Source organism: Acomys minous, assembly GCF_964271855.1.
Source record: "Acomys minous genome assembly, chromosome: 4".
NCBI classification, from domain to species: domain Eukaryota; kingdom Metazoa; phylum Chordata; class Mammalia; order Rodentia; family Muridae; genus Acomys; species Acomys minous.
The window spans coordinates 39,904,871-39,929,860 of NC_140486.1; the positions used below are offsets into that span (position 1 = coordinate 39,904,871).

Consider the following 24,990-nt stretch of genomic DNA (forward strand, 5'->3'; position numbering starts at 1 on the left):
CCTCCCCTAGTATTTTTTAAATAAAATTTGGAACTGAAGGTTAAATGTTTTAAGTGCTAACTCAGTCATTATCAAAATGCTGCAGTTAGCAGAGCTTTGCTACAACTAATATTAAAACATGTGTGAGGGCCAAGAAAGCTACACAGAGGACCACTGTGGGGTCCCTCGGCCACTGAAGCAGGACTCCTCAGACAGGACAGTCTGTACAGAAGGGAGCGCTCACTCTTCTGAAGCCTAAGAAGTCCAAGGTCATGGCACTAACAGATCTGGTGGCTGGTGAGGACCAGTTGGCCAGAGACAGCCCCTTTTCACTGCATCCTCACATGGAGGAAGAGGACACGGGTTCCTGAAAGCATCTTTAGTCAGGGCATGAGTCCTATTCTAGAGGGCAGAGCTCCCTTCCCCAGTACTCTCTCAGGCCTGACCTCCTAACACCATCACACTGTGGGTTAAGCCTCCACATTGGACTTTGGGGTGTGCATACATATAGTCAGCCATCTATAAACCTTGCTCAATCTCAATGTTCTTCTCTAAATGTAAAGATTAAAAAAAAAAAAAAAAAGGTACTCTGAGCATTATGAGTGGCTCACACATTTTCCTCGCTGGCTTTCTGTCGCTGTGATAAAGCACTAACTAAAGCCAACTTGAGTTTATTTCATCTTAGGACTCCAAGTTCAGTGCATCGCTGAGAGACGTTAGGACAGGAATCCAGTGCGGAAACCGAAGCAGAACGGCGGAGGAGCACTGCCTATGCTCTCCAGGCTCCTGTTCAGCTACTTTTCTTAGCTCTCCCAGGACCACATGCCCAGGGGTGGCACCGCCCTGAGTGGGCTGGGCCTCCCACACCAATCATTCACCAAGAAAGTACTCCACAGATTTCCTTACAGGCATTTCTCAGTTGAGATTCCCTCTTCCCATATGACACTATTTGTGTCAAACTGACAAACAAACAAAAAACCCCCCAAACTAACCAACACACACACACACACACACACACACACACACACACACACACACACACACACACATACACCCTTGCTACTAGCACTATCATTATTTAGCACATTTAATCGTCGACACGGGATGGGAAGAAGGAAAGAGTGTGTCTATACCTACCCAGACCCCTCTCTTGGAACCACTGTGCTTGCAGGGAACAGATTTAAAAAGAAAAGGAAGACACAGGCCCTGCTTGCAAGTGAAGTATATACAGCTGCACTAGAAAGAGAGAAACCGGGAGCTGCCAGCAGTGTAGAAGCTGTTCCGGTAATTAGGGGTGGCATTGTGCATGGAGGAAGTTGATGGCAAGGACAGTGCCTCAGCAGGATCCCACATCTCTAACAAATTGGGAAAATTGGCTCATAAACTACACAAGAGGACAAATGGGGTAGGAGTGCCAGCCTGGAGACCCCTGGGGGAAGAGTAGCTCAGTGGGACGCCTTAGCTCTGCCTTGTGGGGTTAATTCTGCATACGTTTGCATTTGGGGAGATGGGCTATCACCTATGTGATTTAGCCTTTTATGGAGCCCAGCCCAGAGGATGTTGTCTGATTTAGGAATGGGCGGAAGTTGGACTGTTTTCTTGCGGGGGTGGGGGATGGGGGGGCCGTGAAGGGGGGTGTCCCAGAGCAAGGCAGTGCTATTTACCTCGGCCCTTGACTTTGTCTTTACAAATCCCAAGGCCTTGGGGTGAAGCTGGACCCCTGACTGCATGGGGCTTGATGCGTCTACTTTTAGAAACAGCTTCCTTGGGCCCTTGCACCGTCTCACTGCAGTTCCAAGCCTAAACTCTGAGCCTGTTTGTTGGTGGTAGTGGTGGCCATTGTTTCAAAGCCTAAAAGAGCACAGTTGTCTCCTAGTAGCAAATTGGGGTAGCTTAATAATGGTTTAAATGGCCATAGTCTTGGCCATTTAAATACTTGGTCCCTTATTGATACCACTGTCTGGGGAGGTTTGGGAGATGTGACCTTGTTGGAGGATGTATGTCTCTGGAAATGGGCTTTGAGAATTTAAAGACTCATACCATTTCCAGCTTGATCTCCACACCCCCTTCTTCTTCTTCTTCTTTTTTTTTTTTTTTTTAGTTTTTCGAGACAGGGTTTCTCTGTGTAGCCTTGGCTGTCTTAGACTCACTTTGTAGACCAGGTTGGCCTCGAACTCAGTGATCTGCCTCTGTCTCCCAAGTGCTGGGATTAAAGGCATGTGCCACCATTGCCCAGCCCACACCCCCTTCTTTATGCTTGTGGCTTGAAGACGTGAGTTGTCAGTTTTCTGCTGCAGCTACCACGCCTCTGCTCTGCCCTTATGAACACTAACTCTCTGGAACCATAAACCAAAATAAGCTCTTTCTTCCGTAAGTTGCCTTTGTTGTGGTGTTTTATCACAGCAACCCAAGAGTAACTAAGACAAATACAGGGCTTACCTGTAGACAGGATCTTGCCGAGCCATCTCCCTGCCTAACAGAGGGCTCTGCAGACAGAGAGTAAACTGATTTGAAGGTACCATTGTGGAGAAGAGACCCAGAGCTGGAGGTAAGAACAATAACATAAAGCTCCGTGTGGTTAATGGAATAGCAAACCACACCACTGATCTAGGCTAACCCAAGTCCAGCTTTGGGTGAAACCAGGTGACCTATGACTGAATGGGGCTTGCCCTGGGGCGTGGAGGGAGCTGTTGCCATGACTTTCTGGGAGGTGGGACCCAGTGTGTTGGCCTTGGCAGTCAATGCAGCTTTTGTGGCTCTCCTCCTCTTCACAGTTGCAGGTCACCTATTGCACTAATACAACACGTGACTACACCTGCCCTGTGGTAGTTCAAAGAGCAAAAAAGAAACTTCAAAGTTGCCAAGTACCTGACGTCCTTAAACCAATGACCAAGGTCATAGCTAATGGTGCCCATGAACCTGCTGTTTCTTTTTATCTTATTTATTTTTTCTTTTTCTCTTCTTTCTTTCTTTTCTTTTCTTTCTTTCTTTTTTCTTTTTAGACAGGGCTAGGATTTCTCTGTGTGTAGCTTTGGTTGTCCTGGAACTCACTCTGTAGACCTGGCTGAACTCGAACTCACAGGGATCCTCCTGCCTCTGCCTCCCAAGTGCTGGGATTAAAGGTATATACCACCCCCACCCAGCAAGCCTGGTGTTTCTTATAAGGGCCAAATAAAAAGTTTATTAGATTTTGACCATTAATTTGACCACTAATTTCTGAGTAAGAACACTGCTTTACATACACACACACACACACACACACACACACACACACACACACACTTACACATGTATACACAGACACAAGTTGTATTTGGCAACCCCCACTGCCAACTAACACATTGAGTTTAAATTCAGGCAAATACCATTTAAAGAAGCCATTAATTAATAATGTGGGTCATGAAAAATCACTGGACTAAACTCCAGTAGGTTATCTTGTGAAAGCACAAAAACAGATTGCTGCTCTCTGCTTTCCTCTGCAGTCTACGGGCTTCCCAGCTGTGTGCTCCCATATCAGACTCCTTCCACCTCCATCCTTTCTGTCATGGGCGAGAACAGCACTTCTGCTCTCTTCAGGTACAGGGAGTTCTAAGCCATTTTACTTCAGAGTATAGGGATGCTTATTAGCAAATAACAGGCATCTGTAGGTTCCTGGACACTTAGCTTGCTTAGCACTGTTGTGAGTGAGCGCATCTAGATGTACAAAACCCTGAGTTTGATTCCCAATACAACATGGACATGGTGTTGCATGCCTGTAATCACACACTTGGGGAGTGGAGGCTGAAGGATAAGACTTTCAAGGTCATCCTTGCCTATACAGCAAGTTCAGGTCCAGCCTGGGGTACAAGAGACCCTGTAGAAAAGGAAGGAAGGAAAAATGTTCATGCAATTTCATATTATTACTTTTATTTTATACATTATGTATGTGACATATGTGTGCGTGTGTGCAGGTATGTGACATGACACACATGTGGGAGTCAGTTGACAACTTTCAGAAGTTGGTTCTCACCTTTCATTGTGGGTTCCAGGGGGATCCATCTGGACTCATCAGGTTTGCATACCAAGTGCCGTCTTGACAGCCCAGTAGTTTCATAATCTACTTAAGACTGCTCCTCCCAGCTATTTATTCAAATTACAGGTTTAAAAACAAGGACATTTCAATAAATCTTCCCCAGAGGATTTTTATGGATATATTGTAAAGACACAAGTCCAACTTTACATCTCTGTCTGTCTGTCTTTTTCTCTGTCTCTCTGTATGTGTATGTGATACAGCATATGCATGTGTGTGTGTGCACGTGTGTGTGGAGGCCAGAGGTTGATGTCTACTCTCTTCTTCTATCTGTTGCTACCTTAACTTTTGAGACAGGGTCTCTCACTGCACCTGAAGCTCACTGATTAGGCAAGACAACCTAGCCAGAAAATTCCAGGAATCTTCCTATCTCTGCCTCCTCAGTGCTAGGCTTACAGATAAACACCATCACGTTTGCCTTTTCACGTGGGTGCTGGGGAGCCAAATACAGGACCCCATGCTTGCAGAGCAAGCAAGCACTTTACTGACTGAGGCAATGGCCTAGCCCTCAGCATTTTATTTGTTTGTGAATAGCACTATGACATGAAAATATTCTAAAATTAGACTGAAGTGAAATCACAACTACACAAATACACCCAAACAATTGAGCTGTCTGCATACACAGTGAATTTTATGCTCATAATTTATATATCAAGACAAAAACCTAAGGCAGAGGATGTATCTCAGTGGTGGAGCATTTGGTTAGCATGCCTGAAGCTATGATTTCAACCATCACTGCCACAAAAATAACATAGATTAATAACTGAGAAGATAAAAACTCCAAAGAGGATATGCTGGGTTATAATATGCATACAGAATTCATATAAATAGTCCATAAATATTGCATCATTTACATTCCTGCCAGCATATTATCACCTATTTCCCCATATTTTTCCAAATGAGAGTCCTCAAACTTTAATTCTTGGTAACCTTAATAGCCAAAAAGCAGTAAGTTAAAAAACATACACATGCACACCATTAGATGTGTGCTTTTCTTGAGACAGACACCGTAACCCAAGATTTCCTGGAATTTACTATGCAATCCAGCCTGGTTTAAAACTCAAGCAGAGCCAGGCATGGTGGTACGCGCCTTTAATCCCAGCACTTGGGAGGCAGAGGCAGGCAGATCTCTGTGAGTTCAAGGCCAGCCTGGTCTACAAAAAGTCCAGGACAACCAGAGCTCTGTGTAACAGAGAAACAAAAACAAAATTAAAAAAAAAAATCAAACTCAAGCAGAGGTGAAATTGTCTCTGCCTCCCGAGTGCTAGCCTCACAGGTATGTGCCCCCATGTCTAGCTTGCCATAAGCCTTCAGTCAGGATGTTTTAAAGTGAGATTGAAGTTTCCATGTGTGTTAGGGCCTTTAACATTATCTTTTCTGTGAACTACTTGTGTATATTCTTTGCTTGGGGTCTGTTTGTTTCTGGTCTGCCTGTTCATACTGAAGAGCAGCAGATATCGTTATTTAAATGTTGGCTATATTGGTCTTAGTTGTTGTGTGATATGAGTTGTAAATATTCTTCTCTGGATAGATTGTGACTTTTCTTACAGTATTTTCCCATGTAGGTATTTTTCATTTTCAATTAGTAGACTTTATCAGTTTATGTTTCTCTTTCTCCCTCCTTTCTTTCCATCTTTCTTTTTTTCTGAGGGTTTCCCCCACACACTTTGTATTTTCAGGGAAGACTCATCCATGTAAAGATTATCCAGAAAGTACTCTCAGGGTTTTTTTTTCTAGTAATTTTGTGACTTTACTGTTTCTATAAACTCACATGAGATTTATTGGGCTTGTGAGCAGAGATAATGATATAAAACTTTATTTTTACTGAATATTCTAAAATCCTTTTGTGATAAAGTGTCTTCCTACTAATTTAAGATTCTCCACTATTATCAGCTAAGTGTTCACAAATCTATTTTGGGTCTGCTTCTGAACTCTATATCTTTTCTATTAATCTGCCAATGTATGCTGGCATCACTCACACACACTGTGGGAATCACTGTCTTTAAGATCTTTAATATCTGAGAAAGCTAATCTTTCCTTATTGCTATTCATTTTCATAATTCTACTCTATTATACTTGTCTTTTTACTATGGCATGTGAATGCCATTAATCTAAATATAGTAATATTAAAATATGCTGATATTGCTACAAAAATACCTATATACAGGAGCTAGAGAGATTGCCTAAGTGGTTAAGAGCTCTTGTTGCTCTTGCAGAGCATTCACAGTACCTATACGAACTATCAATCTGCCTGTGACTCCAGTCCCAACGGATCCAGAACCATCTTCTGGCCTCTGCAGACACTGCACGCACACAATGTACAGACATACATACACACAGGCAAACCATCCACACAATAAAATAAAAATAAATAAAAGCTAAGGAAATAAATTAGAAAGATGTTAGATGGAGTCAGGTTTGGTGGTGCTTTCTCTTAATCCCAACGCTTTGGGAGGCAGAGGCAAGAGGATCTCTGTGAGTTCAAAGCCAGTCTGGTCTACATGGTGATTTCCATACAACAGAGCCTGGCACTGTCATTTAGATGTAACTTGTCTCTTTAATCTGTACCACAGTTCAATAAAATAGGAGGCCCAACATTCCTTTCTAAATAAGGAACCATGTCAAGGATGAAGAGACACAGCTGGGAAAACTGGACTTGGGGTCTGAGCCCTTTGGGTCTGGATTCAACAGAGCTGAATTTCTATAGTGGTCCCTCACAGTCTGTTAGTAAAATGCTGACCCTCTGAAAGTGGCAGCGTTCTTTTTAGTGGGGGAGGGGAATAGAAATATACCTGTGAGTGATGCTGTCTGCTTCTTCCCTGATAGCTGTCCCTCTTTCTTCCTTACTCAAAAAGCCCACCAACTGTTACAGCAGCAGATTCCAGACCCTGATGCTCACAGTTGACCTTGTGGCAACACAAGGCTTAGTCCTGGCCACTGGATCCCAGAGAGAGGAGCATTTCTGTTACAGGGAGAATCAGTAGGAAGAAAGTCTGGAAATCCTTTTCCCTTACACAAGCTGCTCTGACACCTGATGCTATTGATCTGAAAGGACTATGTCCTGGACACTGAGGGTGGCTTCCAGAAGACAGGATTGGCTGAGCCGGGATACATCACAGAATTTGAAATGGTAAATTTTCTTACTTTTTAAAACACTTTTAATCAGCCATGGAGTTACTCCTCTAGAGACCACAGATATATTACTGAGCTTGAAATTAAACTTACGGAGCATTTAGTAAGGTACTAGCTAACAGGAAGTACCTAAAAGTAAGATGTTGTCATCTTCATCAATGATGTCTATGCATTATTTTTTAGTTTGTAGCTTTTTGTCATTAGAAAGGCATAGGGGTTTTCGTTCTTTTTAAAATAATCTCTTCTTGCCAGGTGTGGTGATGCGCGCCTGTAACCCCAGCACTCGGCAGACAGAGGCAGGCAGATCTCTATGAGTTTGAGGCCAGCCTGGTCTAAAAAGTGAGTCCAGGACAGCAAAGGCTACCCTGTCTTGGAAAAAAAAATCTTCTCTTGGGCTAGAGAGTTGGGCCAAGTGTTCAGAGTGCTTGCTGTTCTTAGAGAGGGCTAAAATTTAAGGACCCACATCAGAAGACTCAAAAATGCTTGTAACTTTAGCTAGAGGCCCTCTTCTTGCCTCCCTGGGTACTAGCTGATGGGTGGCAAACATACACATAAGTAAAAACAAGTTACATATAAAATAAAAATAATCTAAATTTACCAAATCAAACCACTTAAGTACAGCCATGGCCCATACACTGTTAAGGGAATTGTTAGGGTCAAAGCCTGGGCCCTGACAGCCCTAAGGAGCCACGTTTAACCACTCATCTTCAACATGCCAACTATAGAGACAAGTGGTAGTGAAATGTGAAGTGATGGGGATTCAGTGCTGCAGCTCTGGGAAGAGGAATAAATAAAGTGGTCCAGTGGCCCTGACACGAGGTCGGTTTTTAGGGTCTAACTTAGCATGAGGGTTAGGTCTCAAGAGATGACAAGATGTATCAATAATTAAGCGGTTCTGGTCAAAGTGTATACACCTGGCTGTCATTGACCCATCATTGTCTCAGCTCTAATCTCTCCTTGTTGACTGGGAAATCTCTTCTAGTTGGCACCAGGCTGCAGAGTTTTCCTTCTTCTAGCATGAGATTTCTGGGAAAATTCCAGTTCCACGGGAACCATTGTTTCAATAGGCTGATAGCTCAAGGGAGGGGTACAGTGTCTCTTTAGAATATCTCCACTCCTATCAGAAAAGTTAAAGAGTAACCTAATTTATCTGGTGACAGTGATCCCAGAGGTTATAACAGAAGGTCAGTGAGAAGGCAAGGCAGGTGAAGGTGCTCGTCGAGCAAGCCTGACAACCTGAGTTCAAGCTCCAGAACCCTTGTGACAGGCAGAAGGAGAAAACTGAGTCCACAGAGTCATATTTCAATCACCATGTTATGTTTGTGTACACACACACACACACACACACACACACACACACACACACACACACACACAATTAGTTAATGCAAAAGATTTGTAGTGGAACTGAAAAATTCTTATTGCCTTGCGGTATGGGTTTTGTTTTTGGTTTTTTGGGTTTTGTTTGTTTTTGTTTTTATTCTTGTTTGGTTTGGTTTGGTTTAGTTTTTCAAGACACGGTCTCTCTGAGTGATGGAGTAAGGTGTGCACCACCATGCCCAGCTTTTCTTAAAGAATATAACTTATTTATTTTATGTACAATGGTGTTTTGCCTGCATCTGTGTAAGGATGTCTGGTCCTCAGGAACTGGAGTTATAGACAGTTGTGAGCCACCATCTGCTTTCTGGGAATTGAAGCTGGGTCCTCTGGAAGAACAGTCAGAGCTCTCAACCACTGAGCCATCTCTCCAGTTTCTGTGGTATGGGGTTTTTTAATACAAAGTGTCTCCCAGAAGCCCATGTGCTTCCCTGGTTAGCATTTTCAGAGATAGGGCTCTGGGGAGGTCATTGGATTGTGAGGGTTCCAATTTCATCACTAGATCAATCCATTAATGGATTCATTGCTGAATTGGCCATAGGATAGTGACAGAAATTTTAAGAAGGAAGGGGCCTGATTAGAGGCAATATGTCATAGTTGGTATGAAGTTAGTCTTGCTTGTCAACTTGATGGGATTTAGGATTACTATGGAAATAAACCTCTGGCCATGTCTGTAAGGAAGTTTCCAGATCAGGTTGGTTGAGGTAAGAAGAGACCTTGAGTAAATGTGGCACCATTCCATGAGGTAGGATCCTGGACTGAGTGAAAAAAAAAAAAAAAAGAAGCAAGCTGAAAGGGAGTGCTATTGCTCTCTGCTTCCCGGTACCTTCAATCATAGCTTCTCCAACACAATGGGTTGGCATGCTTTTGAATAGTCTATTTTATCTTTGGCTCCTGTCTTTATCTCCTGGTCTCCATGAGGTGAGATGTTTTCTCTCTGACATGCCTCTGCCATTACCTACTGCTTGGTCTTAAAGCAACCTGACCAAACAACTATGTACTAAACCTCTAAAACCAGGAGTCAAAATAAGTCTTCGTTGTTTCAAGACTGGGTCTCATTATGTAGCTCTGGCTGTTCTGGAACACACTGTGTATATCAGGCTGGCCTCGAACTTACGGAGCTCCATCTACCTCTGTTTCCTAAATGCTGGGATTAGAGGCATGAACCATTATGCCCTGCTTCATAGATTTTTAACTTTCTTTAAATTGTTCTTCTCTGGCCTCTTGTCACAGTGGTAGAAAGAGAACACACCTAGTGACATTGTGGTCATCATTGTGCAGTAACTTCTCATGCTCAGTGACGACACTGGTGAAGCCACATTTACTCTTGGGCCGGCAGCACACACAGTTACATATGGCACGTGCTGCTTGATGGTAGGAAGCACCCATGCCATGGGGTTTTGTATGCACTTATACTCCACTGTACACTCTGTGATGCTTGCAAGCAGACAAAGTCACCTAATGGTTCATTATCAGACTGTATCTCTATCATTAACAATGTATGGCTGTGATATATAAACCAAAGCATAACTGTTGTTTGACTCTCTAGAAAAGTCAGACATGCCAAGTAACAAAAGCTCTGCTAGCACAGAATTCAATGGTTAGATGAACTGCTGGATAAGGCATTCATTTTCCATGTTCACTCAAGTTATTCAAGCTTTTCCACTTCTATTAAACAATTACGAGCATCTTACATGAAAAAGGTACTCAGTCTTTGACATTGTGCTTGTAACCTGGTAGTGGTGGTGACACACCTATAGGCAGAGGCCTGTCTTCAGAGTGAATTCCAGATTGCCAGGACTACACAGAGAAACCTTGTCTTAAAAAAAAACAAAACAAAACAAAACAGCAGCCAGGTGCAGTGGTGCACACCTGTAAACCCAGCACTCTTGGAGGCAGAGGCAGGGGGATCCCTGTGAGTTTGAGGCCAGCCTGATCTACAAAGCAAGTCCAAGAGAGCCAATGTTACACAGAGAAACCCTGTCTCAAGCAAAACAAAATGAAAACAAAAAACAAAACAAACAAAAGAATATGCCTGTAATGGAACAAAATTGGTTTATAACTCATTGCCAAGAAGGAGCACACAGCATCTCAGAGAAAGGGGATTAGAAAGAGCCTACTACAGGTTTAGATGGGTCTAAAGAGGCTTATTCTAGATCATCCTGGGGCTTCTTCTAGGTCATCCTAGGGCTTGTTCTAGATTATCCTAGGGCTTATTCTAGGTCATCCTAGGGCTTGTTCTAGATCACCCTGGGGCTTATTCTAGGTCATCTGATTTGATCCAGATTGGAAGCAGTAAGATAGCATGGACTGTTCCATGCTTGGATGGCTCAGTAAATATTATCTATAGGGAGAAGAGACTAGAAAGAGAACACATTGTTTACTAGTATACTTAGACAAACTCATGCAAAATCACTCTTCTCTCTCTCTCTCTCTCTCTCTCTCTCTCTCTCTCTCTCTCTCTCTCTTCATGGTCTTGTAATCTCGTGTAAATTGATATTCTCTTAGATAGCCTATGTCTAAAGCGAGACACTACAGCTAGCACAAAATGTGCTGACTACCACTGGCTGCCATCTTGTCTAAGTCCCATGAAGCCCCACTTAAAGCATTCAACTACTTTTCTAGTCCAAAGTCCCAAAGGCTTCCACATTCCTTTAACAAACGACATGCTCAGGCCTGTCACAGCAGTACCTTAGGGGCTGGTATCAAAATTTATCTTAGTCACTGTTTATTGCTGTGAAGAATACCATAACCAAGGCAACTCTCACAAAAGAAAGCATTAAATTGGGGTCTTGCTTACAGTTTCAGAGATTTATTTCATTATTATTATAATGGGAGGACATGGAGGGGCAGGGAGGGATAGAGAGAAAGAGGGAAGGAGGGAGAGAGAGAGAGGGAGGGGGAGAGAGAGAGAGATTGAATTGACTTTTCAATTCAAGCCCACTCCTAGTGACACACTTCTTCCTAATTCTTTTAATTCTTTCATATAGTGCCACTCTCTGTTAACTAAGTATTCAAATATTCAAATTTATGAGCCTATGCAGGCCTTTCTAACCACCACAAAGACCTTGGGTTGAAAGCTTTCATTATTACAACCTTGAATTTTAAGTCTTCAATACAAAACCTCCAATGTAGCCTTTAATCCCAGCACTCGGGAGGCAGAAGGATCTCTGAGTTTGAGGCCAGCCCGGTCTACAAAGTAAGACCAGGACAACCAGGGCTGTTACACAGAGAAACACTATCTTGAAAAACCAAAACCAAACAGACAAATAAAAAACCTCCAATTTCAGTTAAGTCCTCACATTGTTAACTTCTTCATGTTATTTACAGTTGGACTGCTTAAAAATATAATGTAGAAACACAAACAAACAAAAAACCTCAGTAGGATAATGGGAAGAACAGAGCGAGCAAAGCTCTTGCTTCTATTGATAGTTGGTTTGATTTGGTTGCAAAAAATGTTTTCCTCATTCAGAAAATCCACACAAACACCCACCCACATTCTAAACCATTTTGTCTTTCCTCTGAGAGGCATGAATGGCCCCAATGTTCAGGTTAGAATCTCCTGCTTGTTTTTTGTTTGTTTGTTTTTTTTTCTTTCTTTCTTTTGAGTCAGGATTTAGCAAATTGCTTATAATTTATTTTCTCCTCTTCTGGGTCATATTCCACTGGGACTTGCTCCCTCAGTAATACTTTATAATCTATTTTAACCACTAATCTTAAATTCTTATTAATATATGCAACTCAGAAGTGACTTGCTAGGACACTCCTGGGATGAGAGCCAAAGTTTGCTCAAGGCTGTTGCTCTAGTGGCAGATCCTGTTTGGGAAGGCTCCCATGTGGCAATAGAGGAAGCTGGATCTTAGGGAACCTCATGACTATGTGGCTCTCATAATGTTGATTGTCAAGAGGTTAAGTGTGAAAACACAATTTCTGTGGTTCTCAAACACTGCATAGGAAAATGACCAGTGAGGCATGTTAAACAGTTGTTACTAAGCCACACCCTCATGGAGATTTGACACTCTAGGGCTCAGGGAGTTGCCTTCCTAGGCTCCCAAGTGCTGCTGGGACAGCTAGAACTGTAACCACACTTGAGGAACCATTATGTAATAGAAAAGGAATTCTTTCTTTTCTATTTGTTGAAGCCACCCAAGCTGTGTTGTATGATCCTCATCTCAAGGCTGATCTTTGAACACTCTGACACCAGCTTGCGGTGGCTAGCTGCAAGCCCTCTCTTGGTCTGCAGAGAGAGCTGGCTTGCTTCCTTGTCTCTCATCCTGGATCCCAGTACTCTTGGGTCGGCTCCAACAGGCATTTTGCAGGCCCTCTCTGTCTTATTGGGTCTTATCTTGACATTTTTCTTGGCCTTCTTCCTGTATCCATGCATCTTGTCCATACCTCCTCCTCCTCCTGCACCCGCCACCCAGTTCTGTAGTCACTTAACTTCCTCACAAATTAATCATCTATAAAATTCAAATGTAGTTAAATGTCACTGATATAATGGGTAAAATAAGTAAGAATTTTTCTCATAGACAGGAAATAGGTATGATTTATTTGATCAATTTTAATTTTATTTATTTCCAGCATGTGTGTGTGTGTGTGTGTGTGTGTGTGTGTGTGTGTGTGTGTAATTTATTTAATCATTTTACAGCCTGATCCCAGCCTCTTCCCTCCTTCCTCCCAATCCCACCTTCACGCACCCCTCCCACCAGCCTCCTCTCTCAATGGGGTACCAACCCACCCTGACACCTTAAGTTGCAACAGGACTAAGTACATCTTCTCCCACTGAGGCCTGACAAGGCCGCCCACCTAGGGGAAAGGGATCCAGAGGCAGGGAACAGAGTCAGAGACAGCCCCTACTCCCATTGTTAGGGACCCACATGTTGACCAAGCTGCATATCTGCTACATATGTATAGAGGGGCTAAGTCCAGCCCACACTTGCTCTTTGGTTGGTGGTTCAGCCTCTATGAGTCCCCATGGGTCCAGGTTAGTTTACTCTGCAGGTCTTCTTGTGGTGTCCTTAAACCCCTCTTGGTCCAGTTTTAAGGCAGGGCTATGCAAATTAATTGTTAGTGGCTGACTCCTAATAATTAACAGCACAACAAGCCACTGGCAATTTGATTAGTGATTAGCTCATCTATGTTCTTCACAGAAGTTGGTTCCTTGTATCTAGAGGCAGTCCTACCTCCTTGCTGTCAGTTGGACACCAATTTCTACTCCTCCAGGCCATTCCTTTATAGGCCTTATTCCATCACCGTAGTAACAGCATCTTTTGATGCCAGTAGGAGAACCTGCTTCAAGGTCAATTCCTCTCATACTTCTACTGATTGCTGCTGTCTCTCTGACAGAGAAAACTACTTTCAAAGGCTCATTTAATTAGACAAGGTAGAGCCGCCTGACTAATCTCACTATTGACTTAGAACAATAAAAGGATTGATAGCATATTTACAATTATGCTTGTACTTGAAAGGGGGATAACTGTATAAGGCCCAGAGTTACTGGGGTATAATTTTGACTGCTACAGTTTATGCCTAGGCTCCAGTGATCCACATATGTCCACATATAAATTATGAATTTACTCTAAAAGATTCACAGAAACCTTTTCCTGTCATGGCATCACTTCAAAGTCCAAAATCTTATCTAAATATCATCAACTCAGAAATGCAAAACACTGTCTGTATCAGGTCCAAATGAGGTCCCTGGAAGTAATTAATTCCAGGCAGGCTTCCTCTCTATTCATAGACCTGTAAATCTGAAAAGATAAGCTACCTGACCTATACTTTAGACATCCCATAGTGAAAGAGGCTTTAAATAAGTGACAGGCAGCAGGTGTGGTGGCACATTCTTTTAATCCCAGCACTCAGGAGGCAGAGACAGGCGGAACTCTGAGTTCGAAGCCAGCCTGGTCTACAGAGCAACTCCAGGGCAGTCAGGGGTACACAGTGTATCGATCCCCCCCAGAGTGATTGGCATTTCAATTTAAAAACAAATATGGGGCTAAAGAGCTGGCTCCATAATTAAGTGCACTGGCTGCTCTTCCAGAGTACTTATATTCAATAATTCCCAGCACCCAGATGGCAGCTCACAACGGTCTGTAACTCCAATTCCAGGAGATCTGACATCCCCACACAGACATACATGTAGGTAAAACACCAATGCACATAAAATAATAAGTAAGTAAGTAAATAAATCAAAGTTTCATGGGGCTGGAGATTGTCGAAAGGATCTAATGCCTTCCGGCTTTTGAGAGCATCAGATACACAAGTGGTACACAGACAAACAGGCAGGCAGAATACACACAAAATAAGTAAATTACACACACACACACACACACACACACACACACACACACACGCTTTTTCTAAGCCAGCACTTTGTAAGGATGAAGCCATGTTCAGCTTGCGCACCAAGACTGTGAAGCCCAGTGGCTCGAGGCTGGACGAGTTCGAGTCTGGCATCTTTCAGGTGTTTCGGGAGCTGGAGATGAACTCAGGTCTCAAGGCGCAGCTGTGGCCACGGAAACTGAAGTTGGTGGTGGTCGGAAAGCTATCGTGATTTTTGTACCAGTTCCTCTTGCAGAAAATCCAGGTCTGGATAGTTCATGAATTGGGGAACAAGTTCAGTGGGAAGCACGCAGTCTTCAGTGCTCATAGGAAGATTCTGTCTAAGCCAACCTGGAAAAGCCGCACGAAGAATAAGCAGAAGCTCCCCAGAGGCCGCACCCTGACAGCAGAGCACCACGCCATCCTTGAGGACTTGGTCTTCCCAAGTGAGTTGTGGGTGAGAGGAGCCGTGTGAAACTGGATAAGGCCATTTAGACAAAGCACAGCAGAGCAACGTGGAGCACAAGGTGGAAATCTTTTCTGGTGAGTATAAGAAACTCCCAGGCAAGGACGTTAACTCTGAGCTCCCAGAGATTCAGTTGTGAAGAAAATGACTGAAGAAAGTGTCATTCAATAGTAGAAAAACAAAAAAACAAAAACTAAAACAAAAAAAACCCCACCCAAACCAAAACAACAACACTGACAACAACAAAAACAAGGTTACAGATAAGTCTAATGCAAGATGTGCACCCAGCTAGGCCAGATCCATTAGGTTTCAAAGACTGAAACTTTAGTAATTCTCCTTGACTCTGCTTCATTCATGAGACTCATAGAGAGTTGTGGTCTGACCTTGGGAAAGGTCATGGAAAAGAGATGTTCACTGTGCAGCACATATTCAATGTATCTTGAGAATCCATAGCACTCACTCAGGAATACATAATACAGTGAAAAGCATAATATAAACCAACATTTATAAAGTCAATGAAACAGCATCTTGTTTTTTGAGCATGATGTTAGTCACCATATGCCACATTATGAGTAAGTCCGTTGGTCGTTGCCACAGCAGTGCTTTTATACCCATAAGAGATGACTCCCTGAGGTTTGCAACATTGGATGGCGATGATGATCTAATAGATAATTATATCAAGAAACAACTATGAGGAAAATCAGAGAACTGAAAAAAAAATACCTAAAATAAATGTTAACAAATCCTATTGGCATTTCTTTAAATCAGTGTTTCTCTAGAATACGCAATCTCCTCAACAAAAATCTCAATTGCATTACCTGTGAGTTTCTAACAAGAGGAATAAGAGATTCTCCAAGTCCTGATCAAAGCACACTGTCTAGACTGTGTTAGAGTCATCTGGGAGGTGTCAAGTCATTCAGCCTTGGAAAGCACATCTGTGCAAGGCTCTCCTGAGTGGGCCCTGTGGCAAAATCTTGAGCAGACTGACCTGGACGAAACGGGGAAAGGGTCTTTAATGAACTGTGCCAGATGGGCAACCAAAACCTAGGACAAGTTTATGTGTCTGACTCTGATTCAAAGACAGCCTTTCAGACTTCTGAGAGGAGAGAGAAGAAGGTTAAATATTGTTGGAACAGCAAGCCAGATATAACCTTGGCAGTAGAACAGTAAATTGATCAGACCAGGATAATAACAAGAGACAAGGGGAGAAATTACAGAATAATGTGGACATTTTGTTTTTTACACGTTAAAACAATGGTTTTGGCCTGATGTCAGCACAGAGTGTACTCTGGGGGCATTTGTGAATAGCAGTCATGGGTTTGTGCTGACGCGGTCACCATTTCTTGTTCAGACTTGCTCGTAAGCAAGGGCAAAGAATACAGTGCACTATTGTTACAGTTACGGCCTGGACAGGGTTGTGTACAAAGCCGATGTGTGGCAAAAGACGCACACACATTTATTGGGCATATACAGAATAAAAATGCTAGAGTCTGGCCTCATTAGATAATTAGAGAGGTTAAGACATATTGAGTGCCTATTGCATGTTAGACACTGTGCTTTAAGAATGTTATCTCACCTAGTTCTCAAGGCAGTCTTTTGGCAATTTGAACTTTTAACCTCATCTTAAGGTTGAGGAAGTGGGGCATCTGAGAGATGTTGTCTTCCTGAGAGCAATTAGTAGGAAAGATGTGGTAGTCTCTGTAGCACTCTGTACTTCTCTCATGACTTACATATTAAGATTTCTACAAACATCCCTGAAGAGCCCTGAGGCAGCATGGTTAGCTAGGAGTGAGCCCAAGAGAGTCATGTGGGAAAGCCTGACCCTGGAGCAGAATGAAGAGACATGGAGGAGGAGAGAGAGAAAAAAAAAAAAAAACAACAACAAAGTGTAGAGCAGGTTCAACCCATAGCACCACACACAAAAATTTAAAAAGGAGCAAACAAACAAATAAACATACATTTTTCTTAGTGCACTTATCGTAGAAGAACAGGATCTAGGAAAGAGTCAGTTCTCAACAATGCTGGTGATGCAAGTGTCAGGACTGCAGTTCAGGACCCTAGCATCCACATCAAAGTCTGAGCACAGGGCGGCCACCTTGAAATCACAGCCTCCTCCAGGGCACACTAGCCAGCTAGACACTCCTCCAGGGCACACTAGCCAGCTAGACACTCCTCCAGGGCACACTAGCCAGCTAGACACTCCTCCAGGATGTAGCAAGAGACTCTGCCTCAGTGAAATAAAGTAGAGCATAATATTGGAAGACACTTGACATCAACTTCAGGCTTCCATGTGAGCACTTACATCCACCTTCACCCACACACCTACACACACACCCACCTGCACATACACACTTACCTACACCCACACCCACACACAGACACACACAGTGTTACCATCATAATTATTGCCATCGTATTATGTTGGTGATGGGAACATTCGAATCTGAAGATTGTTGACAGGAAGTTGTAAGCAGTAAAAGCAGGGCTTCACCATTGTGCTCTCCAAGGACACGGAAGAGGGGAGCACGATTGTAGATAGTGGGGGGTCCACCGGAGACTCTGGCTCTCAGCTGAAATCTTCTCATGCAAAGGAAGATTTTTGTACTTACTCAACATACCTATCATTTCACTCAGGACTGTAGCAGCTTCTTGCTTTCCCAGGAAGAGTAGGTGGGGATTTCACACTGCAAAACAAAGGGACCCAAGCTGGTGATTTTACTAAATCAAACACACCCTGAGCACTGCTGCTTAGCTCAGTGTCAAGATGAAGGACTGCAGCAGGCAGGGCTCTTCTAGTCAGGACAAACAGGCTGCCACCGCCACTACCTGCTGGATCCACACACTGGATTAGCTGGGTGTGTACAGTATTGCCTTTGTCTCCTTCTTAGCTTTTGAGAGGGAGATTAATAATGGCAAATTACATTTTTTAACTCTGACCAAAGGCAAACTTTAAGATCCAGAGAAGCCTTGTAGATTCCAGCATTGTGTCTGCTCACTGTAGGTAAAGTCAGAAGTTGATTCTTGCCTGGTGTCAACAAGGACAGCAGAAGCCAGGTCTGCCCTGCCCTGTCATTCAGGCTTAGATGAATTCCTAAGATACTTCCTGGCCAACCTGTTTCAAAACTCTGCCTCCAATTCCCACGACTTCCCTGGTACATAGTATTATCCAGACATCTCAGCTCTGGGGCTTCATTTTTGTTGTGGTTATGTATGTGTGTGTGTGTGTGTGTGTGTGTGTGTGTGTGTGCGTGTGCGTGCATTCTTATGCATGCTTGTATGTGTTATATGTAAATGCTCTCATGTGTGCGTGTATGCTTATACCATGTATGTGTTATGTGGTTCTGTACACGTTCATGTATGTATGTATATGTCATGGGAGCATATGCATGTGTGTTATGTGGTACATATACATGTTCATGTGTGTATTTGTATGTGTACGCATATGTGTTATAAGGTATATGTTGGGGGATGGTCTGATGTATTTTGATGCTAATTACAGCTTGCTGTCTCTGTGACCCAACTTTTGCTTAATAAAAAGCCATCCCACCTGGGCAGGGAAGAGATAGGTGGGGCTAAGAGAGGAAGGAATTCTGGGAAGAAGAAGGACTGCCAAGGGGAGAAAGGAGAGAGACCCTAAGTGAAGAGAGGAAGCCACCATGGGTTAGCTGGAGGAGAAGCACATGGCTGGTGGCATGGATGGAAAATCCAGGCCAGATAAAGAACATGAGCAAGTATTTGGGAATATAGATGGGAGGTAGCCTGATAGAAGTTATTGGAAACAGATGGCATGGGATTGAGACAGGGATCCCATGCCTGCCCCACTATGGGAGGTAGTTTAGAGGATTGATATCTGCCCTGTCCCAGGTTAACTAAGGCTATCTTAAAATATAACAAGTGTCAGTGTCTTAATTGATTGCTAACTGGGCCTACAGGTAATACAGATAATTTTATAAACAATAGATTTATGTACATGCTTTCATGTGTGTATGTCTACACTACATGTATATTATGTGGCTTATAAGTATGTTTGTATGTGCGCATGTATGTAGCTCCGAATGATCTCAAACTTAATTATGTAGGTGAGGATGGCCTGGAGGTCCTCATCCCGACTCCACCTCCCAGTGCTGGGCTTGCACATGGGTGCTAATACACATGCTGAGGCTTCTTCAAGTTCTTAACAGCCAGCCCTCTCTTTCCTTGGAGCACCTCCCCTACTTCTTCATATCTCTCCCTTGTCTGTGAAAGCATCCACTTGCCCTTCAGCTTCTGCTTAGTCATCATGCCTCTGGAAGCCGTCCTCCCCTGCCCTTTGCCCAACCCATATGCAATGCTTCGAATGCCCCAGTAGAACATGTGCAACATCATCATCTTGCTCATATACAGTGTATGCCCAGGTCCCTCACTGGGTGATACACAGACTCAGTCATTCTGTCAATATCAATTGACTCAATGAAGTTGGGTGTGGTAGCATAGGGCTGTAATCACAGCTACGCAGGAAGCTGAGGCAAAAGGGTCACAAGTTCAAGGCCTACCTAGAACATAGATTGTTTAATAGGTTTAGTATGGGCAACTTAAATCCTGTCTTAAAATAAATGTGAAAGGAGGACTGGCATTATAGTGCACTAGTAGAATATTTGCCTGCTATGTGCAAAGCACTGGGTTCAACCCTTCACACCACACACACACACACACACACACACACACACACACACACACACACCTGCCTGACTGAATGAGTGAACAGCTAGATGGATGGATACATGGATGCAAGATGCCTGACTTCCACAATGATGCATCAGAGGGCTATTTTTAATAGGGACTCAAAAGAAAAGAGGTATTTCGGCTCATAGATTGGCTATCTAAAGGAAATGGAAAAGTGTTTACTATTTAGAATGGCAAGAATAGTAAGCTAACTTAACCAAAATAAATCATGATAATATGATTGGACCATGTCAAAGTAGGATGTACACACAGCAACCCTCAGATTCAGAGACACATCATTCAGCCTGCTCCTGAGGATGTGATTCAGGCTTCAGGAAGGGAGACCCTTAGGATGGAATATTAGATCTCTGTAATGTCACTCTTTAGATGGCTCCTTGTGGGGCTGCCCAGAGAACTGCACTCACAAGACTGACTCTCCAAATAGGAACTGGGACTTAGACTGGACTGGAAGTATGAGAAGTTACTCTGGGCAAGAAGCAAAGCCAAGCCTCGGCATGAAGCCTATTACTAACCCTGTAGTAGAGAACAGTGGGAGAACCCAACAGAAACCAGAGCCACAGCAGCCTCAGTCTGAAAACAATGGGAAGGGATTTTCCAATCAGAAATCATGGGATTCGAAAGATGTATTCGTGCTTGGCTTTAGCAGAGAATCAAGAGGAAGTTCTATACCATGAGGGTTGAGGTCAGGCCTGGGGTAAGAACAGGAGAAAGAAACCAGAAGCAGGTAGGATTTGGGGTGGGGCTGGAAGTGGGGGAGTGAAAGAGACCCGGATAAGGTCTTATGAGTGGTTAGCAGCAAAGCATGCTGGGTCTATGTAGGAAGAACCTAAGATGGAGTGGGAGGCACAGAGTCAGTGACTATAGTGTCTAGATCAGTGCTTTTCAACCTGTGGGCCATGACTCTCTTAGGGGGGTTGAATAACATTTTCACAAGGGTACCCTACGATCATCAGAAAACACAGATATACAGCTGCACAACAGTAGCAGACGTAGCAACGAAATTAATTTTATGGTTGGGGGTCACCACAACATGAGGAAATGCATTAAAGGGTCGCGGCGTTAGGAAGGCTGAGAGGCACTGGGGTAGATGCTCAGGAGTCAGAGGGATTGGGGATGAGGTGGAGCCCATCCCGGGTTAGAACGATCTCACCGAACTCCACACCAGGGATGCAGTGGATTCCACGGTGAGGATGGATGGCAGGGTGATCCTAGGAGCTGTGAGCGCTGAGGGCACTGCAGTAGCTCTGGAATCTGGGCTAGTCATCTTGTAGAGCACACATTGTCACTAAGGATGCATCCTAACCACATGGTGAGAAGAAGGCTTTGAAGCTGAGTACATGAGGAGGTGGCCAGGAGCTCCTGTGTGGGCATCGCATTAGTGATATGTGGGAAGACAGCTCTGTTTTTTGTCTCTTACTTTTCTGCTTTGCCTGTCTTTGTTTCTTTCAGTGCTTGAGATGGTACCCATGGTTTTGCCCATGGTAGGCAAGTGTTCTCCACACTGAGCATGTCTGCAGTTTGGGTAAGCAGCTTTGAAACTGAGTATAGTATAAACTAGATTGTTGCAAGGCGAGTTGCTCTAGAGGGCTCTGAAAGAAGCACCAGAGGGTCCTCCAAACATTATGGGATAGCAACAGGGCCTCTGCAGCAGGCACTCTCCCCAGGGTCTGAACAAGGCCTAGAGGTGCCCAAGACTTAGGTGGGGGTGAAAGGGAGGCTGTGTAAGAATTCCCTGTTCCATGTACGACCTGATAGACTTCTGCTTATAGGAGACCTGACTCTTCTTTAACAGTCTGCTTGCAACTGATAGTAACCTGGCCCCATCTGACACCATCTGGGTAGTGATAGAAAATGCACTACCAGAGTACTGCATTTAGGGTGTCTCATCAGGCCATAGCTAATAAGCTCACTGTCTTAGCCACTGTTCTACTGTTGTGAAGAGACACGGGGAGGGATGGGGGAGGAGAGACAGAGAGAGAGAGAGAGAGAGAGAGAGAGAGAGAGAGAGAGAGAGACAGACAGAGACAGAGAGAGAGAGAGACAGTTTGTGAACAGCAAAGAGGCGGGCTTTATGTCTCATGCCTTCATCCCCAGCACTGGATGTACTGTTTGGAACCCACTAGGTATGAAGTAAGTGAGTGAGTGGGTGACAGAAGGCCTAGAGCACACCCTGTAGAGTTGGAACACTCTAGAAATAAGAATAAAATTGATTTGGCCACTTAAAAAAAATAAAAATAAAAATAAAAGAGTTTGTGAGAGATGTGGTCAGTCATATATGATTAATACCTACTGAGACTAGACAATTACTTGTTCTGTCTTGCCAGCTAGAATGGAGCTGAGGCTACAGAATTAGCGGTAAGGTTGGGGCTAGCCCTGGCTGATGGGCTAGACTCTCACATAGGCACGGAGGGTGGGTCAGGGTCACAGCAAGAGCTCAGGGTAGGAGGAAGGACTGAAGCTCCAACTGCAGCCAAGGTCATCAACACTCAGAAATCTTTTCCTGCAGCTCTCAGTGTGCTGGCAGAAGTCTGATACTGACAGTAACTTTGTATCTGGGAGTGGCTCCGGCTGGCTGTTTCCCTGGAGCTCTGCTCCTACCCGGCTTCACTAGGCAACTCCGTTAAGCTATGCAGGACCACAAGAACAGATCCCAGCCACCAACTGCACCCTCAGCCCTCAGAAGAGACTTGAGCTCCCACAGCAGAAAGGCTGAACAACCCTGGGGCTGAAGCTGAAGCTGACTTTTAAGACTTTTTAGATCCTTTCTCACTGTTTACCCCTAGCTAGAATTGGGGCTGTGACAGACTGTCAGTAAGACAGCAAAGGAAAGAAGCAGATACTTCTACAATGATTGAAGATTCCTATCCTGTGATAATCAGAAAATGGTAACACCATACCAAAGATAGTCAGTGCCAAGAAAAACTGTCGGAATTTGGTGACAATCCTGTTACCTATTTGTCTTATGTCACTCAGGGAATTAGAGAGAAAACCAAGATATAAAAGGGGAACTCAGATTTCTCACTTTTTTGTTTGTTTGTTTGTTTGTTTGTTTGTTTTTTGGTTTTTCCAGACAGGGTTTCTCTGTGTAGCCTTGGCTGCCCTGAACTTGCTTTGTAGTCCAGGCTGGCCTTGAACTAACAGTGATCCACCTGCCTCTGCCTCCCGAGTGCTGGAATTAAAGGCATGTGCCACCACCGAGCGGCAGATTTCTCACTTTTAAAAAAATTCTGCCCTGTATATTTCTATAATTTTAAGGTAAATTTGGGGTTCATAAGTTCATTAACCAGACTACGTTCTTAAAAGCTACAAGAGACTTTTTCTCGCTGTGGTCTGGTTGTTTGTATTTAACTGCTGCACTGAAATCTTTGTTGGACACAAATATGTGAGCAGCCAAGATACGGGGAGACACAAAGCCTGTGCAGTGTGGGCCGCTGGCCATCAGCACCCCAGGCCTGTGGTGAAGGCTAGCGCACTGGTCATGGCCATGCTAAGACTGTATTTGATTGCGCCATGCTGAGGACTGCCACCCTGGGTTGGACGGTAATGCCTGGATTCATTGCTGCTGTTGGGTGATGGAGATGTGTTAAGGTACTGTTAAAAGTAACAATGGCTGAGATCTTTCCAGACACCTTACAGGAAATCTTCACATTTAAATCTTGGAATCGGTATTGTGATTATTAGAACACCACTGTTTCCAGTACAGTTCTGAGTTTTAGTTCATATAAGTTTTTTTTGTAATAATACCAAATAAAAATTGGTTGGAGTGTAATTTTAAAAAAACCTTCAAGAGCAGCAGCACGGAGAGAACTCGAGTCCCAGTTAAGCTGCAGAGACAAGAGCTAGGTCAATAGGATGCACTTGGAGGAGGGAGTAGGGACTTCAGTACATCAGAAGGGGTACCACTGTATGGAGAGGAAGTAGAGAAGGGGCCGTCTCAGGGCTTCGCTTGCACTCTGCTCTCAGAATTGTGTTTCTTTACTTCTCCTCCTGCCTTGCAGCTGGGTCTGTTCCTGCTGGTCGTTTATGGTTTAGCTTAACCTTCATCTCCTTCCTAGATTTGCCTCAGTATGGTCGGAAGCTTTGTCCTTTGGGCTCTCACTGTTGTTTCTGCACATGTTTTGCACTGAATATTTGTTTTATTTATTTACTCCCCCTCTCACACACACAACAGGGTTTCTCTGTGTGGCCTTGGCGGTCCTGGAACTTACTATGTAGGCCAGGCTGGCCTTGAACTCACAGAGATTCTGTGGATTTTTCCTATGTTCATTTCCTGTCAACTGGTGGCTTGCTCTACCTCTTGATTTAGGCTTAACTTTATTTAACCCTGTTTACAATTCTCAAGCAGAAAAGTCTTAGATTAAAGGTGTGTACTAGGGATGAACCACACCAAAACTAGAAACAGGTTTTTTTTTTCCCCAGCAAACAACACAATCTCAGGTTCACAGTAGGATCAAATATCCTGTAACAGGCATGTGCTACTATGCCTAGCTTGCATCGATTTGTTTACAGCTAGAAATAGCCCACAGTCTTCCCCTCTTTCCCAGCACTGTGGCTCAAAGCCAGGGCCACATGCATGCCAGGCACACTGTTCTAGCCCTAATCTCACCCTTGGAACAATCTCAGCCTTCAAACAACCTCTTTCTTGAAATCAGGAAAGTAGGCTCCTTTTATGTTTTTTTTTTAAAAATTGGTCTGTTGCCCAGTTAGTCACTAAGAACTAAACATATTTTTGATTCATTCTATCCTTTCTTCAAATTATCCCTCCTTAAAAAGTTTACCAAGAGCATGCAGGTTGCTTCATTAAGGTTCGTGGCTCAAACAAAAACTGCTGGGGGACTGAATAAACCCCAGAATAATGTAGAAGGAATTTGCTAGCAATTACAGATCATATAGACAAAAAAAAAAAAAAAAAAAAAAAAAAAAA

General features: G+C 43.6%; 1 long non-coding RNA gene and 1 pseudogene across 2 annotated transcripts in view; one reads left to right on the forward strand and one right to left on the reverse strand.

The window, feature by feature from the left end:
- The window catches only part of LOC311595407, a 30,377-nt gene that overhangs the window by 2,532 nt on the left and 2,855 nt on the right, over window positions 1-24,990 (reverse strand). Inside the window, exon 2 of the long non-coding RNA XR_014778428.1 lies at window positions 17,963-18,028. This is a non-coding gene — a long non-coding RNA (uncharacterized lncRNA). The remainder of the gene's footprint in view (window positions 1-17,962; window positions 18,029-24,990) is intronic.
- Window positions 14,357-16,029, forward strand: LOC311595405 (small ribosomal subunit protein eS7-like; annotated as a pseudogene). Its single transcript has one exon. The product of its transcript is annotated as a small ribosomal subunit protein eS7-like (transcript).